We start from the raw sequence: 14,420 nt of genomic DNA, 5'->3' as shown, positions 1-14,420 counted from the left end.
CCCCAGCGGTAGCTGAAGAATCCCTTTTGAAAAGGTAGCTAACTACATAATTTCATAACATTTATTACCCTTTCAAAACATGATCAATAAAATTATATTTCCAACACCCATAAATTGATTCTTCTCATTGGCTCAACAAATAAAAATAGAGGGTCTCCTTGCGGCAGAGAAATTACTGAGATGGCAGTCCAGTTTGATACTTTGTTCGTTGTTTTATTACACCATGGATTCCATTGTTTGGAGAGTGGTAAGCCCATGCTTTGGTTCGGACCCTTTTACCATAGTTCCATCAGTTGCGCAAAGAAATGCGTAAGGAGTTTATGGATTAGGTAATTTACTTTGCTTTTGGGATGGTGTCCAGAGTAGTGCTGGGAAAAAGAACTCATTGTGACAATATATCTTCTGAATTTTTGGTAAAATGAGCCACAGAAGTAGTCATTTTGGTGGACCAAAGTCAAGGTAGAGGGCACTTTGTGCGTACCGTTACTGTTGTTTTTAGAAAGCATTTTCTGTTACAGGACACTTGGGGCCAGATGTAGGAGCCCTAATACCGGTCGGTAGCGGCCGAATATTAGGGATTCCAGATGTAGGGGGCCTATATTTTACAGATTCTGTAAATTTACCGAATCGGTAAATTTACAGAATCAGTAAAATACCGAATCGGTATATTTACCGATTCGGTATATCCACATGTACGTGGCACTCCTAAGAGTGCCACAGGCCCTTAAAAATCGGTATTTTACCACCCAATCCTATTGAGTTGTAAAATACCGAATTCAGGTGTGCATGCACATCTGTGCATGCACACCTGTGCAATGTGACACACAGACATGCCCTTAGGGCATTTCTGTGTGCCACATGGCACACAAGTCCGGAATTGGGGTGCTAGAGGGTGTCAAAGTGACACCCCCTGCACCCTTGCGGAATTCGGTATTTACCGAATCGGTAAATACCGAATCTGTATTTCCCATTGATTCCTATGGGCTTCAAGGCCCATAGGAATCAATGGGAAATACAGAATCGGTACCTACCGATTCGGTAAATACCGACTCTTACAGAATCGGTAATTTTTTACCTACATCTGCCTCCTTCCAATTTACCGACTCTTAAAAACCGAATCGGTATGAGTCGCTATTTAAGAGTCGGTAAATCGGATTTACCTACATCTGGCCCTAAAGGAGCAATTTTAGGGTAAGACCAAAGTTTCCGTTATGCTTCACTTTTTTGCTTAACATGAAGAGCAATTGGTGACAATATTTAGACAATAAAGACAATTGTAGAACAGATAAATTAACACCAGAGACTATCCTACCATGAGGTAGGAAATCATGCAAGAAATATAACCTATTTTGTGTTGGTGGAAGATAATTTAGACATTGAATTAGATGTTTTACAATATACCCAAGAGAACCTTACAGACACAGATGGTGACAGTCATCTACATTGGTTTCTACACAGCTAGAAATAAAGCTTTTAGTGAAAGTGTAGATGAAAACCCAATTTTGAAATTTTAGAAGGTTCAGGTGAAACCATTTTCGACCCATCCTTAATTTGGTACCCTCATTTCTTTGAATGGTCTCCCGTGCCTCAGGTCTCCAAATATCTCAGTGTCAGAATATGAACTCTCTAGAAAAGAGCATTTAGAAGTAGAATGAAATCTGAGTGTGCCAGGCTGCACTGCTATTTGATAGAAGAAAATGACTATTACTAAGGACTGACAGCAATCCAGAGGTTATCGTCTCCACTGAAGTTGGACCAGCGGCACAAGGCCATTGATTTGATGACAATTTATTGAAAGACATGCTGAAATATGTCACAGATTTCACCTCAGTAGACAAACCCAGGCTTCTTTACAAACATCCATTTCTCCCCATGATTTTGGCAGGATCGGTAGGAGCAGAGTTTGCCCTAATAATTGCTAAACAGCCAGTCTCAATTCTCAAACAACAAGGGACCCCAATCAAGTCAAACAGGGACCTCGGGGAACAATTCTATGGAATCAACAATGGTCCCATGCTTATGTGATGCAACAAACAAAATAAATATAGACGAAATCGCTTCTATATTTTCAGAAGGACATGTCCAGCCGGACAGAGGTCTTCCAGGTTTACTTAATAAACACAGTATTTCAGCAAATAAGATGTCAGGAGTACCTTCCACAATGCCCCTGTGTGGTACACAAGCCTGTGCCCGACACTAACGGGGTGAACACAAGTGGAGATAGTAGGAAAGGTTCAAGGCAAAACAAACGTTTTTTCTGTTTACATATAAATTTGTACAGAAAATATCACGCTGCACCATTACATAAAATCAAACAATCAGATTTGTATCGGGTGCATAAGCAAGTCGACGGCGTTTCGGTTTCATCAAGAAGTCATAGAAACCATCATCAGGACAATCAAATACTTTGCCTTTACATTAAACCTCAATTTTGCCTATGAAGAAGAAGATAAAATATACTTTAGAAAACAGAATACATACAAGAATAAGTGACTCTACGTGCGCTGTGCACATGCTGGATCATCAGGGAGTGATGTTATACATAACCTTGCTATTAAGGTAGTGACACAATTTCCAAGTGTGTGGTCATGCGTCCAAAATTGCTATAATGTGCCTATAGGGCGTTAGTGATTATAAGGGGATGTTGTCCGCGGTGCTAGTGACCTAAAATCGTGGTAATATCGTGTATCAAGCACTTGCCGGAAAGTGGGGCTACTTCAGAACGAAGGGTGCCTTGCACTGCTTACCGAGGTAGAGCGCGTGTAGGCACCGAAAGTCAATACCGTCAAGATGCCCGTTTTTAAAAACTTTGGCCAGTCACCCTATAAAACGAAGGAGTTATATTAAAGCAGGCCGGTGGTTGGGGACAGCCCGGCGGGCGAAAAAGGAAATAGTCTTACCACAATGGAGCGTCAGGTAATGCCGGTTTACACAATCGTAAACGGGCGACGCCAGGACAAGCCTAATAAAGAATCAAAATAGCGTCTATCAAAAACAGGTCTTTAAAAATTAAAGCGGGGCAACAGATTGAAGCCCGAAACCAGTACAGGACGCGGAGTTAACACTTACCGATAGTTACGGTCATGGAGTGTGTCCCTGGCGTGCTCGTGTCTTGGAACCAGGAAGTAATGAAGGGAGTAGGGAGCGCTGTGATTGGAGCAGTGCACCGGAGTGAGGGGCATAAGAATAAAGGAAGGACTTAGTTCCAGGGGCCATATTGAAGTGAACCTTAAGTGAATACCATGCAGAGTGACATTAAAATGTAAAACCATTTCAGCAATTATAAAATAATTCCAAGAAATAATTATAATTAAACATCAATTTCTGAATGGCATGAAAGAGGGATTATTCCAAGACAAATTGTGTTTAAGGAAACAATAACAGGGGAGCACTTGTTTTTGACAGCATGTAGAGGAGAAAAGGTCAATTCAGATTAATGATGTCCAGTCCTCTTGCAGATTCAGCCCGGAATTCAGGCTATCGGTCTTTAATATCCATTTTAATTCCTCTTTGTTGAGCAACCGGCTCAGGTCACCACCTCGAGGCGGAACGATAACCTGTGTGATGACAGTCCAACGGATATCATTCTCAGTGTGTCCCTTGTCCAGAAAATGTTCAACCAAGGGAGCGTTTGGGGTTTTACACCGAATGCGGCTGCGGTGTTGGGAAATCCGTAATTTGGAGCGGCCCCGTACCTGCTGGTAAAAAACCAGCAGGTACGGGGCTGCTCCATGGGAGCCATTTTTGCACCGACTTTGGCAATTCTGTATATGGATTGGTTGGAAACTCACATTATCCTCCCTAGTAGTAACCCATTCCATCAAGGGTTACTACTTTGGAAACGTTACATAGACGACGTTTTGTTGATCTGGGGTGGGTCCATGGAAGATCTTTCAGGACTGACGCACTGGCTCAACAATAATTGTAATGGGCTTACATTTACCTTAACCTCTGATAAAAACTGTATCCCTTTCCTGGATTTGAACATCCAACATCAGGAAGGGGCTTTATACACATCCCTTTTCCGTAAACCCACAGAGAGGAATACTCTACTCAGTTACAGGAGCTGTCACCCAAGAGCTCTTAGGGACAGCCTTCCCTACTCACAGTTCCTGAGGCTTAGAAGGAACTGTTACAAGAAAGAGGACTATTTTCTAGAGGCAAATACTTTATCGGAGAAACTTAGGTTCAGAGGGTACCCCAAGCGCCTGGTTAAGAACTCTATGAAGAGGGCCTGGTATTGCCCCCGTGACACCCTGTTAGAGCCTAAACAGAAAACTACTGATGTGAAAACAGTTTGTGTAACCACTTTTTCTACCATTTCTCACTGGGTAACGCAGTGCATCAGAAAAAACTGGCACATTTTGAATTCAGGCCCCCTTGACTGGGAAATCCCTCTCTTTGCCTTCAGGAAGAATAAAAGCCTGAAGGACCAGTTAGTGAGGGCGGCATTACCTGCTACACCTGGAAAGAATGTAACACTACATGACCACTGGTCATTGCCACCTGTAAGGGGTCATTTTAAATGTGGCTCATGCGTAGTCTGTGAGTATACAATAGAAGGAAAAGAGTTTGTTTATAGGGATGTAAAAAATGTTTTATGCACTTTTACTAACTGTAATAGCTGTAATCTTGTATATGCGATTTTATGCCCTTGCAATTGCATTTATGTTGGTCAGACAAAGCAAAAGATCAAATTACGGATTTCCCAACACCGCAGCCGCATTCGGTGTAAAACCCCAAACGCTCCCTTGGTTGAACATTTTCTGGACAAGGGACACACTGAGAATGATATCCGTTGGACTGTCATCACACAGGTTATCGTTCCGCCTCGAGGTGGTGACCTGAGCCGGTTGCTCAACAAAGAGGAATTAAAATGGATATTAAAGACCGATAGCCTGAATTCCGGGCTGAATCTGCAAGAGGACTGGACATCATTAATCTGAATTGACCTTTTCTCCTCTACATGCTGTCAAAAACAAGTGCTCCCCTGTTATTGTTTCCTTAAACACAATTTGTCTTGGAATAATCCCTCTTTCATGCCATTCAGAAATTGATGTTTAATTATAATTATTTCTTGGAATTATTTTATAATTGCTGAAATGGTTTTACATTTTAATGTCACTCTGCATGGTATTCACTTAAGGTTCACTTCAATATGGCCCCTGGAACTAAGTCCTTCCTTTATTCTTATGCCCCTCACTCCGGTGCACTGCTCCAATCACAGCGCTCCCTACTCCCTTCATTACTTCCTGGTTCCAAGACACGAGCACGCCAGGGACACACTCCATGACCGTAACTATCGGTAAGTGTTAACTCCGCGTCCTGTACTGGTTTCGGGCTTTAATCTGTTGCCCCGCTTTAATTTTTAAAGACCTGTTTTTGATAGACGCTATTTTGATTCTTTATTAGGCTTGTCCTGGCGTCGCCCGTTTACGATTGTGTAAACCGGCATTACCTGACGCTCCATTGTGGTAAGACTATTTCCTTTTTCGCCCGCCGGGCTGTCCCCAACCACCGGCCTGCTTTAATATAACTCCTTCGTTTTATAGGGTGACTGGCCAAAGTTTTTAAAAACGGGCATCTTGACGGTATTGACTTTCGGTGCCTACACGCGCTCTACCTCGGTAAGCAGTGCAAGGCACCCTTCGTTCTGAAGTAGCCCCACTTTCCGGCAAGTGCTTGATACACGATATTACCACGATTTTAGGTCACTAGCACCGCGGACAACATCCCCTTATAATCACTAACGCCCTATAGGCACATTATAGCAATTTTGGACGCATGACCACACACTTGGAAATTGTGTCACTACCTTAATAGCAAGGTTATGTATAACATCACTCCCTGATGATCCAGCATGTGCACAGCGCACGTAGAGTCACTTATTCTTGTATGTATTCTGTTTTCTAAAGTATATTTTATCTTCTTCTTCATAGGCAAAATTGAGGTTTAATGTAAAGGCAAAGTATTTGATTGTCCTGATGATGGTTTCTATGACTTCTTGATGAAACCGAAACGCCGTCGACTTGCTTATGCACCCGATACAAATCTGATTGTTTGATTTTATGTAATGGTGCAGCGTGATATTTTCTGTACAAATTTATATGTAAACAGAAAAAACGTTTGTTTTGCCTTGAACCTTTCCTACTATCTCCACTTGTGTTCACCCCGTTAGTGTCGGGCACAGGCTTGTGTACCACACAGGGGCATTGTGGAAGGTACTCCTGACATCTTATTTGCTGAAATACTGTGTTTATTAAGTAAACCTGGAAGACCTCTGTCCGGCTGGACATGTCCTTCTGAAAATATAGAAGCGATTTCGTCTATATTTATTTTGTTTGTTGCATCACATAAGCATGGGACCATTGTTGATTCCATAAAACAGCCAGTCTCAGCATTTCTCAAATCTGCAGCACTATAGTTTCAATCATCAATCAATCAGGTTGATGCTCTCTCCACCATGAAGATGCTCCAGAAGGCATATTTGTTCCAGAGGCTGATCTCCTTTCAAGTCTCATAGAGGTCTCTTCTGTACCTCCTCGGGGATTTCTTGTCATATTGCTGATCAAAAACACGGAGCAAAAAGGTTGGACCAGGTATACATTGTAGACATTTCAATCCTTTTATTCTTTATCCACATTTTATGATGGAGGAGATTGGATGGTTACTATGGATCTCACAGATGTCTAGCTGCCTGTTTCAGCAGCTTGGTGTTAGCCAGTTACATTCTGTTATAGCACACACACACACACAAGACATTTGCTTAGTGATGTCATGACTCAGGATTGTGACCTTCTGTCTTCTCCTCAGCAAACAACTGTCCATGCTCTGACAAAGACTGTATTTAATCTAAGCAAATCAACCCTGATTTTTTCCCAAAAAGTCTATACTTTTCTGTTGCAATGTCCCTGATTAGGAAGGAACTTTCACATTTCCTCACTCAAACTTCCCTCAGGCAGCTGGTCCGAATAATAGGCCTATTGGCATTGTTCATTCAAGCGATGTTTCCAGCTCCATTCCATTATCAACCTCTTTGGAGATTAAAGATTTGCCATTTGAGGAAACATCTTATTTATTCATTTGTGATTACTCTAAATACAGACACAAAAGAAAGATTTCTGATGTTTCTATCCCCCCACACTTGACCAACAGAACAATTTTCAGTTCTCTCCCACATCTCCAATTAGAGTTGGATGCATGTATATTCCCCTGGCCTTATATGGTCTCTAAAAGAGTTCGGAATGCTAGCACGCTGTTTTTAGCTACTTCTCGGCTCCTCTACAAGCTAGTCCTTTACTGTAGCCTTACAGCCCGCCAGTTCGGGCCTTTAACAAGGAAGCAGGACTTTATTAGCCGGTATAACCCAGCTACGATGGGCTATAAGGCTATTAGAATATTCTGCCACTAGAGGGCAGAATGTTCGAACAAATAAAACAAAGGCCTTTTGGAGCCCGAGGGGCTTAAATCCCCTCGGAGAGGCCTTAGCAAAGACCACATTGGAATGGTGCTTTGCGGGCCTTTACTCACCTTCACTTCATTGTGTATACTATTAAGTAACTGAACTATTACTTGGCCCTTTTTCGGCCCTTAAAGAAACACTACCATCTTGCCCATCTTGTTGGCTTTACATTACGCATCTTTTTATTGCTGATGCCACTCAGGGCCTGTACTGAAAATCGTATTGTACTTAAATCTAACAGCCATCAGTCCTGTGAGAGTAGTCACTGTGAGACTGCTGACATTTTGACTACCTTATTGTGAAAGCCTATAATGTAAATAGTTAAAGCTTATAATGCATCCCAGTTAGTGATAGGAATATTGTTATTTTTGATTTATGTCTCTTTTCCCTGGCTGGGTTTTCCCTGTGGCTCACATGGTGTCACTGCTAGAATGCTTGGTGACATCGTGGAATGTTGGGGGCTTGGCCTGTGTGTTAACTGGCAGTTGGTGGCAGGCAGGCTGAGTGACAGGGAGGTCACTCCTGGTGGAGTTTCCATATTTACATCTTAAGAACTTGACCTGCAACTCAACTTGAATAAAGATAACCTATTTATACTCCTGGCCCAAGGACTTCTATTTACAACAAATATGACATCCATTCTTTTCTTTAAAAAAAAAATGAGATCTCAACTTTAGTCCTGGCTTATTGGCTTTGGACATAATGATTCTCATTTATCCTCCAGCTGCTACATCAGCATTTAAAATGAACAATCAAACTTTTATATTGTACCCTCAGGTTCAATGTTAGAGGACAAAGTAATTCAGCCAAGATTCTGGGCATTGTTTGTTAGCACCAAAAATTAAAGATGCAGCACATTTGTCCACCTTTGGAGGGGTCATAATACATTGTGTCTACCATGAAAGGCTTCGAAAAAGGCAATTACAGCAGCTTTGGAGTGAGGATGTGGCTTAATGGTGATTTTGAAGCTGAGGAACCAGGTTCAAGTCTGGCGGGAGGCTGTTGTGACTTGTCTTAGTTGCTATGCTTCCTCCCCAGAGTTCCAATTCCTTGGTCCTGCCAACAGTTGATTTGATGCAGGAGGGGGTATGAAGTCCCTGGTCCTGAAGTGAGTTTTGTAAGTGCAGTAGAGGGTATGTGATCCCTGGTCTGCAGAGTTCCAAGTTCTTGCTACTCAGCCCATGAGCGAGGTCATTGGATGGTTGGAATGTTGAGTGTGTTTGTGCTTGGATGAGGAGATAGTTGGAGTGAGATGGGCTGAGCAGCAAGATGCTTCTCCTGGTGGGGCTGTGCCTGATTTACTTGCAACCTGATCTGAACATAATAAACCCACTCCTTTTGTAACCTATGAGACTACATCTTTGATTGTAACAGAGGCTCAAACATCCTGTGATTCTGGGCATATCACTTAATCTCCCTGTGTCTAAAAATGAATGTGCCCATCTGTAATGCAACTGGTGCTCATGTAACGCACTCTGATACCTTGGGGTCGAGTTTGTGCTATATAAAGCCGCAAAAAAAAGAAAAAAAAGCACACCGAATAATTTTTTAATCACTGACACCAAGTCAACTGCAGGTTTAAAGAGGGCATTTGGAGAATTTTGGGTCTGATTTGAGATCGACAGATGGGTTACTCTGTCACCAGTGTGACTGACATCCCGCCCACCGTATTACAAGTGCATTATATGCTATGGCACGTGTATTAAAGCGGATGAGATATCCGTCACCTTTGAGGTGGAGTCAAACTCTGAATGAGGCACCTTGTCACAATGTGTGTCAAACCCCAAGCTGACATCATCAAAACAAAGAAGATTGGGGGCGTGGCTTGAGCGCCGCACAAGATGGCGGCTTAACTGCGGAGCTCCGGACATCGAGCGCCGACACCAGCGGCTCTCTCCTCTCCTGCTGCACCATTCTGGACGCCGACTGCATTTTCACACGTCGGAGCATGAGGTGAGCAGACTGATACCGCCTGCGACCCTCTGCTCCGCTTGAATGCACTTTCTGCGTGACTAACGCGGCGCGCTTCCCAGCGGCCGCCATTTTCTCTCAACTCTGCCGCGTCTCCGACTCTGTCAGCGGAAAACCTGCGCCACAGTGCGGCGCTTTCCAGGTGACACGCGCTCAATGCAGCAATGATGAAATATACAATGTTCCTGTTCTTCAGTGGCTAATTCTTCCTGTTGGCGCTTTTCAGCCTTTGGTACCTCCTTTTCCTCAAGCTTTATCCACACTAATGCTATTTCAAGCTGTTTTCATCATTTGGACGCCGCTCTTCAATGAAAGTCACTGAACAGGATACCGTTTGTTTCTGGCTACCCTCAATAATTACTATCAGTTCTTCCACATGATGCAGACGGTTTCCATTATTATGTTCACCATATGCAGTGTAATTCCAGCGGTGTTATTTTATTGATGTCTTTTGTGTGACGCGTTTTTCTTCACATGCGTACACGGCCCTGACATCACTGTGTTTGAGCTCTACCTTCCACAACACTGCTATTTTCTCAGTTTGAGGAGCGCCGTCTTCACACAACTTATATCTACGGAGTCTACAGGTACATCATTATTATTTATCTCCCATACCATATATGGGGAAACTGCGCACTCTCAAGCTCACGGCTTCCAAAACCAAACTGCCTCTTTCCTCTGACTCTGACTCAACGTCGCAAGTCATGGAGGACACTATTCCTTCTAAAGCGGATATCACTCGTGGGGCAATACCTAAGGCTACTGTCACCAGTAAACTTCCACAACCTGGCTCCACGAAGCGTCACAAGAAAGATCCTCCATCTCCAGGTTCTGAACCATCTTCCGCATCCATGGATCTCATTCTTGAAGAACTCCGAGCTCTTAAACCCTTTATGGCTGAAACTACAAAAACATTGCAATTTCTTCATGATAAATGGTCCACTCTCGAATCCCGAGTCCTGTTAGTGGAACAATCAACGGAGGCTCTACAATCTTCTTGTTCTAGAATTTCTACATTGGAGAAGGATGTCTCTCTCTTAAGACGACAGACAGAAGAGTTGGAAAATAGAAATTGTCGCAATAACCTACGCCTTTATAATCTTCCAGAGCTCACCGAAGGGTCCAATCCAACCTCCTTCTTCCAAACCTTTTTACCGAAAATTTTAGACCTTCCATCTTCTGTCACTCTTAATATTCAACGTGCTCATAGACTGGGTCCGAGAGTTTCCTCCAAACCACGTGGAGTCATCATGCTCTTCCTACAATATACCGATTTACTTCAAGTTCTTTCGGCAGCCAAGGCAAAGAAACAGATTATTTGGGAAGGTCATCGTCTGTATTTATCTCAAGATGTAGCCAAAGTGACAGCTGACCGAAGGAAACAATTTCTTGATCTACGACCACGACTGCGAGACCTTGGTGCCAGATTCGGTCTCCTACATCCTTGCCTCTTCAAGGTTACGTATAAAGAAAAGACAACGACTTTTGAAGATCCACGAGTCCTTGAAGAATTCCTTCGTCATCATGAAACCATCAACATGGACACTGCCAGACCAGTTTAATAATTCATGAGTTTTCCTGATTGATTGAGTATTTATCCTTTTGTTTCCCTACTGTGCCTAGTATCGACTTCCCTTATCCTACTGTTCACACATATTCCTTGTTTATTATGTTATAATGTTGCGTAGTTCCTACAGTTAGCGTTCTTATGTACTCCTAACTTCTCTTCTCCATTTTTTGTCTCATCACAGATTCTCTCCTTCTGTTCCCCATCCCGGTGTAGTTTTCTGCTCCCTTCAATTGATCCTAAGCTGGTTCCTCCGGTGTTCGATGACGTGAGTTTCTGTTGTTGATGTCGTCCTCTTCTGGCGTCGTCACCCCCCAGTTCTCATTTGTATTTGTTGTAATGTCTCTTCTCTTGCTTTGTTCTCTTCTCTTCTTTTATACTCTTTTCTCTCTCTCATATTTTTCTTACTCTCACCTTTTCTCTCTATCTCTTTCATACATCTGTTCTTGTAATCTTACTGCTTTCCTCAACACTTTTCATCTACCTTTTTATTCCACCTTATCTTTTCTCTTATATCATTCTCATGCTAATCTACATTCCGAGTAGTCACCTGGAATGTTAAGGGGTTAAATAACCCCATTAAACGTCAACGAGTTTTAACGCATTTAACCAGACTTAAAGCAGATGTAGCCCTCCTTCAAGAATCCCACCTTACAGATTCAGAGGCTACTAAACTTAAACGATGTTGGGTGGGTCATGTTCTCTATTCGCCTGCTGTAGGTAAGAAAAATGGTACTGTTATACTCTGTCACAAAAAGTTAAATGTTTCAATTGTATCTCAAGAGTGTGACGATGATGGTCGTTGGGTAATTGTTAATCTTCTTATAGATAAAATACCTCTAGTTATTTTCAATGTTTATGCCCCAACTGGTGTTGATAAACTGTTCTGGCCTGCTATTTCGGACAAACTTGTTACCCTCAATGACCAATACGTTATTCTTGGTGGTGACTGTAACCAAGTTTATGACCCCTTTATTGATAGAAATTCAAAAGTTAAATTTGTTCCTTCCAAGATGCACACCCAGTTTATCTCCTCTATACAGAATAATGCATTAGTTGACATTTGGAGGCTTTGTCACCCTGACCTCAGAGAATACTCTTTTTACTCCCCTACACATCACTCCCAATCACGTATTGATTACCTTTTTCTTAGCAAACCACTGGCCCAACTCGCCATTCATTCAGATATAGGCTCCATCCTAATTTCAGACCATGCTCCCGTTTTTGTAGACATCGATCTTCTTCCCTACTCCCCTCATTCAGGCCGTTGGAGATTTAATAATTCCCTACTTCTTGATTCTAAGTTTTGCACCCAATTTAAACAATTTTCCACTGAATTTTTTACACATAACCATCTTCCTGAATCCCCCTTTGTTATGATTTGGGACTCGTTTAAGGCAGCTGCACGAGGTTTTATCATTAATTTCGTTTCCCAAAAGAAAAAACAATCAATCTCTAAGTCAACTCAACTCTTGGATAAAATTAAGAAATTGGAATATGCATACTATAACTCAAATTCTGAAGCTTCTTTACGTGAATTAATCGCAGCCAAATTTGACTTCAATAAATTCACCACCAACGCCGCCTCTAACTCTCTTCTAAAATGCAATTCCCGCTACTATGGCGGACAAAACAAGATGGGCAAACTCCTAGCTAACTACCTTAAGATACGTAAAGAACGTACAAAAATTGAATCCTTGCAAAACCCAAATGGAGTATCTTTCTTTAAAGATAAAGACATACTTGCTCAATTTGTTTCCTTTTACCAGAATCTCTACACCCCAGAATCTATTCCCGACCCTCAAGATCTTCTTTCATATTTTCAAAACATCCCTCCTCCAGAAGCTTCCCATCTTGACTTTCACTCATTGGACCTGGACATTAGCCAATCGGAAATTTCTCATGCAATTTCTATTCTTCGTCGAGGTAAAGCCCCAGGGCCCGATGGTTTTACCATTGAATTTTATAATCACTTCTCCTCCCTTCTTCTCCCAAAATTGCATTCCCTATTCCAATCTTTTGCGGCCTCCGGATCCTCTCAAGGAACTTTCCAAGAAGCATTGATTTGCTTAATACCTAAACCAGATAAAGATCATACCCTTTGTAAGAATTACCGCCCCATATCACTAGTAAACACTGATTATAAAATCTTCGCCAAAATTATAGCTCTCCGACTAGATCCCTTATTACCTGATCTTATAGGTCCTGAACAATCCGGCTTCGTCAAGGGTCGCCTATCATCAGATAATTCTTGTGTCTTCTTTAATATCCTGAGTAAAGCTCCATCCCTTTCCTCCCCCCTTGCTGCTATCTCCCTTGACGCTGAAAAAGCATTCGACAGAATTGGTTGGGACTATATGTTCCAAGCTCTCCATTGGTTTGGCTTCCCCCCTAAATTCATTTCTCTAATTTCTCTACTATACTCCAGCCCCCATGCTTCAATCTTCGCAAATGGTATGATTTCCGATTACTTTCCTCTCCAAAGAGGGGTTCGTCAAGGATGCCCACTGTCTCCTTTATTATTTATTATAGCCCTAGAACCCTTTCTAACTAAGATTAGACTTGATGACACGATTACTGGTTTCCAATATGGTACTCAGCAACAAGCTAAACTATCTGTATACGCTGACGACATTTTATTTTATTGCTCAAATCCTCAAACAACTCTACCTTCCTTCCTTAGTCAAGTTTCTTCTTTCTCTACCGTCTCAGGATATCGTCTTAACATTGATAAATGTGAAATTTTGCCTTTAAACCCCCTTTGCCAAAAACATCTCTTTGACTCTTCTGGTTTTTCCTGGCAACCCATAAAGATTAAATACTTGGGTATCTGGTTTGCCCCCCGTATTCCAGACACTCTTAAATTTAATTTCGAATCTCTTTCTAACAAAATCAATACATCAATAACACGTTGGAATCCTCTATTCCTTTCTTGGTGGGGCCGACTAGATTCCATCAAAATGATGTTAGCACCCCTAGTCCTCTATTCTGTTTCCATGATTCCCATCCGTATTCCAGATCATTACTTCAAATCGATAGACTCCCTTCTATTAAAATTTTTATGGAAAGGCAAAAAATCTCGGGTTGCACTCTCCTCCCTGAAAAAAGACAAATCCCTTGGTGGTGTCAAGTTCCCCCACTTTAAGTCATATCATAACGCATTTTCATTAAAACAATCTATGAAATGGCTCTCTTCAGATCTCCCTCGCATTCCTCCACTATGGCTCACATTGGAATCTTCTCTTCTGCATCCTTACGATTTTCGAGAAGTTCTATCCTTTACCTCTAAGGTGTCCTCCATATGTTCCCCCATCATCTCTCACTCTTGCTCTCTTCTTCGTCCATATTTATTATCCACTTACCCATCTGCCTCCTCCACCCACGCTCAACCTATCTGGCATAATAAATTCCTCAAAATTC

This window comes from Lissotriton vulgaris, chromosome 5 (genome assembly GCF_964263255.1).
Source record: "Lissotriton vulgaris chromosome 5, aLisVul1.2, whole genome shotgun sequence".
NCBI lineage: Eukaryota > Metazoa > Chordata > Amphibia > Caudata > Salamandridae > Lissotriton > Lissotriton vulgaris.
The sequence above is the reverse complement of the archived record's forward strand: the minus strand, read 5'-3'. Positions refer to the sequence as shown.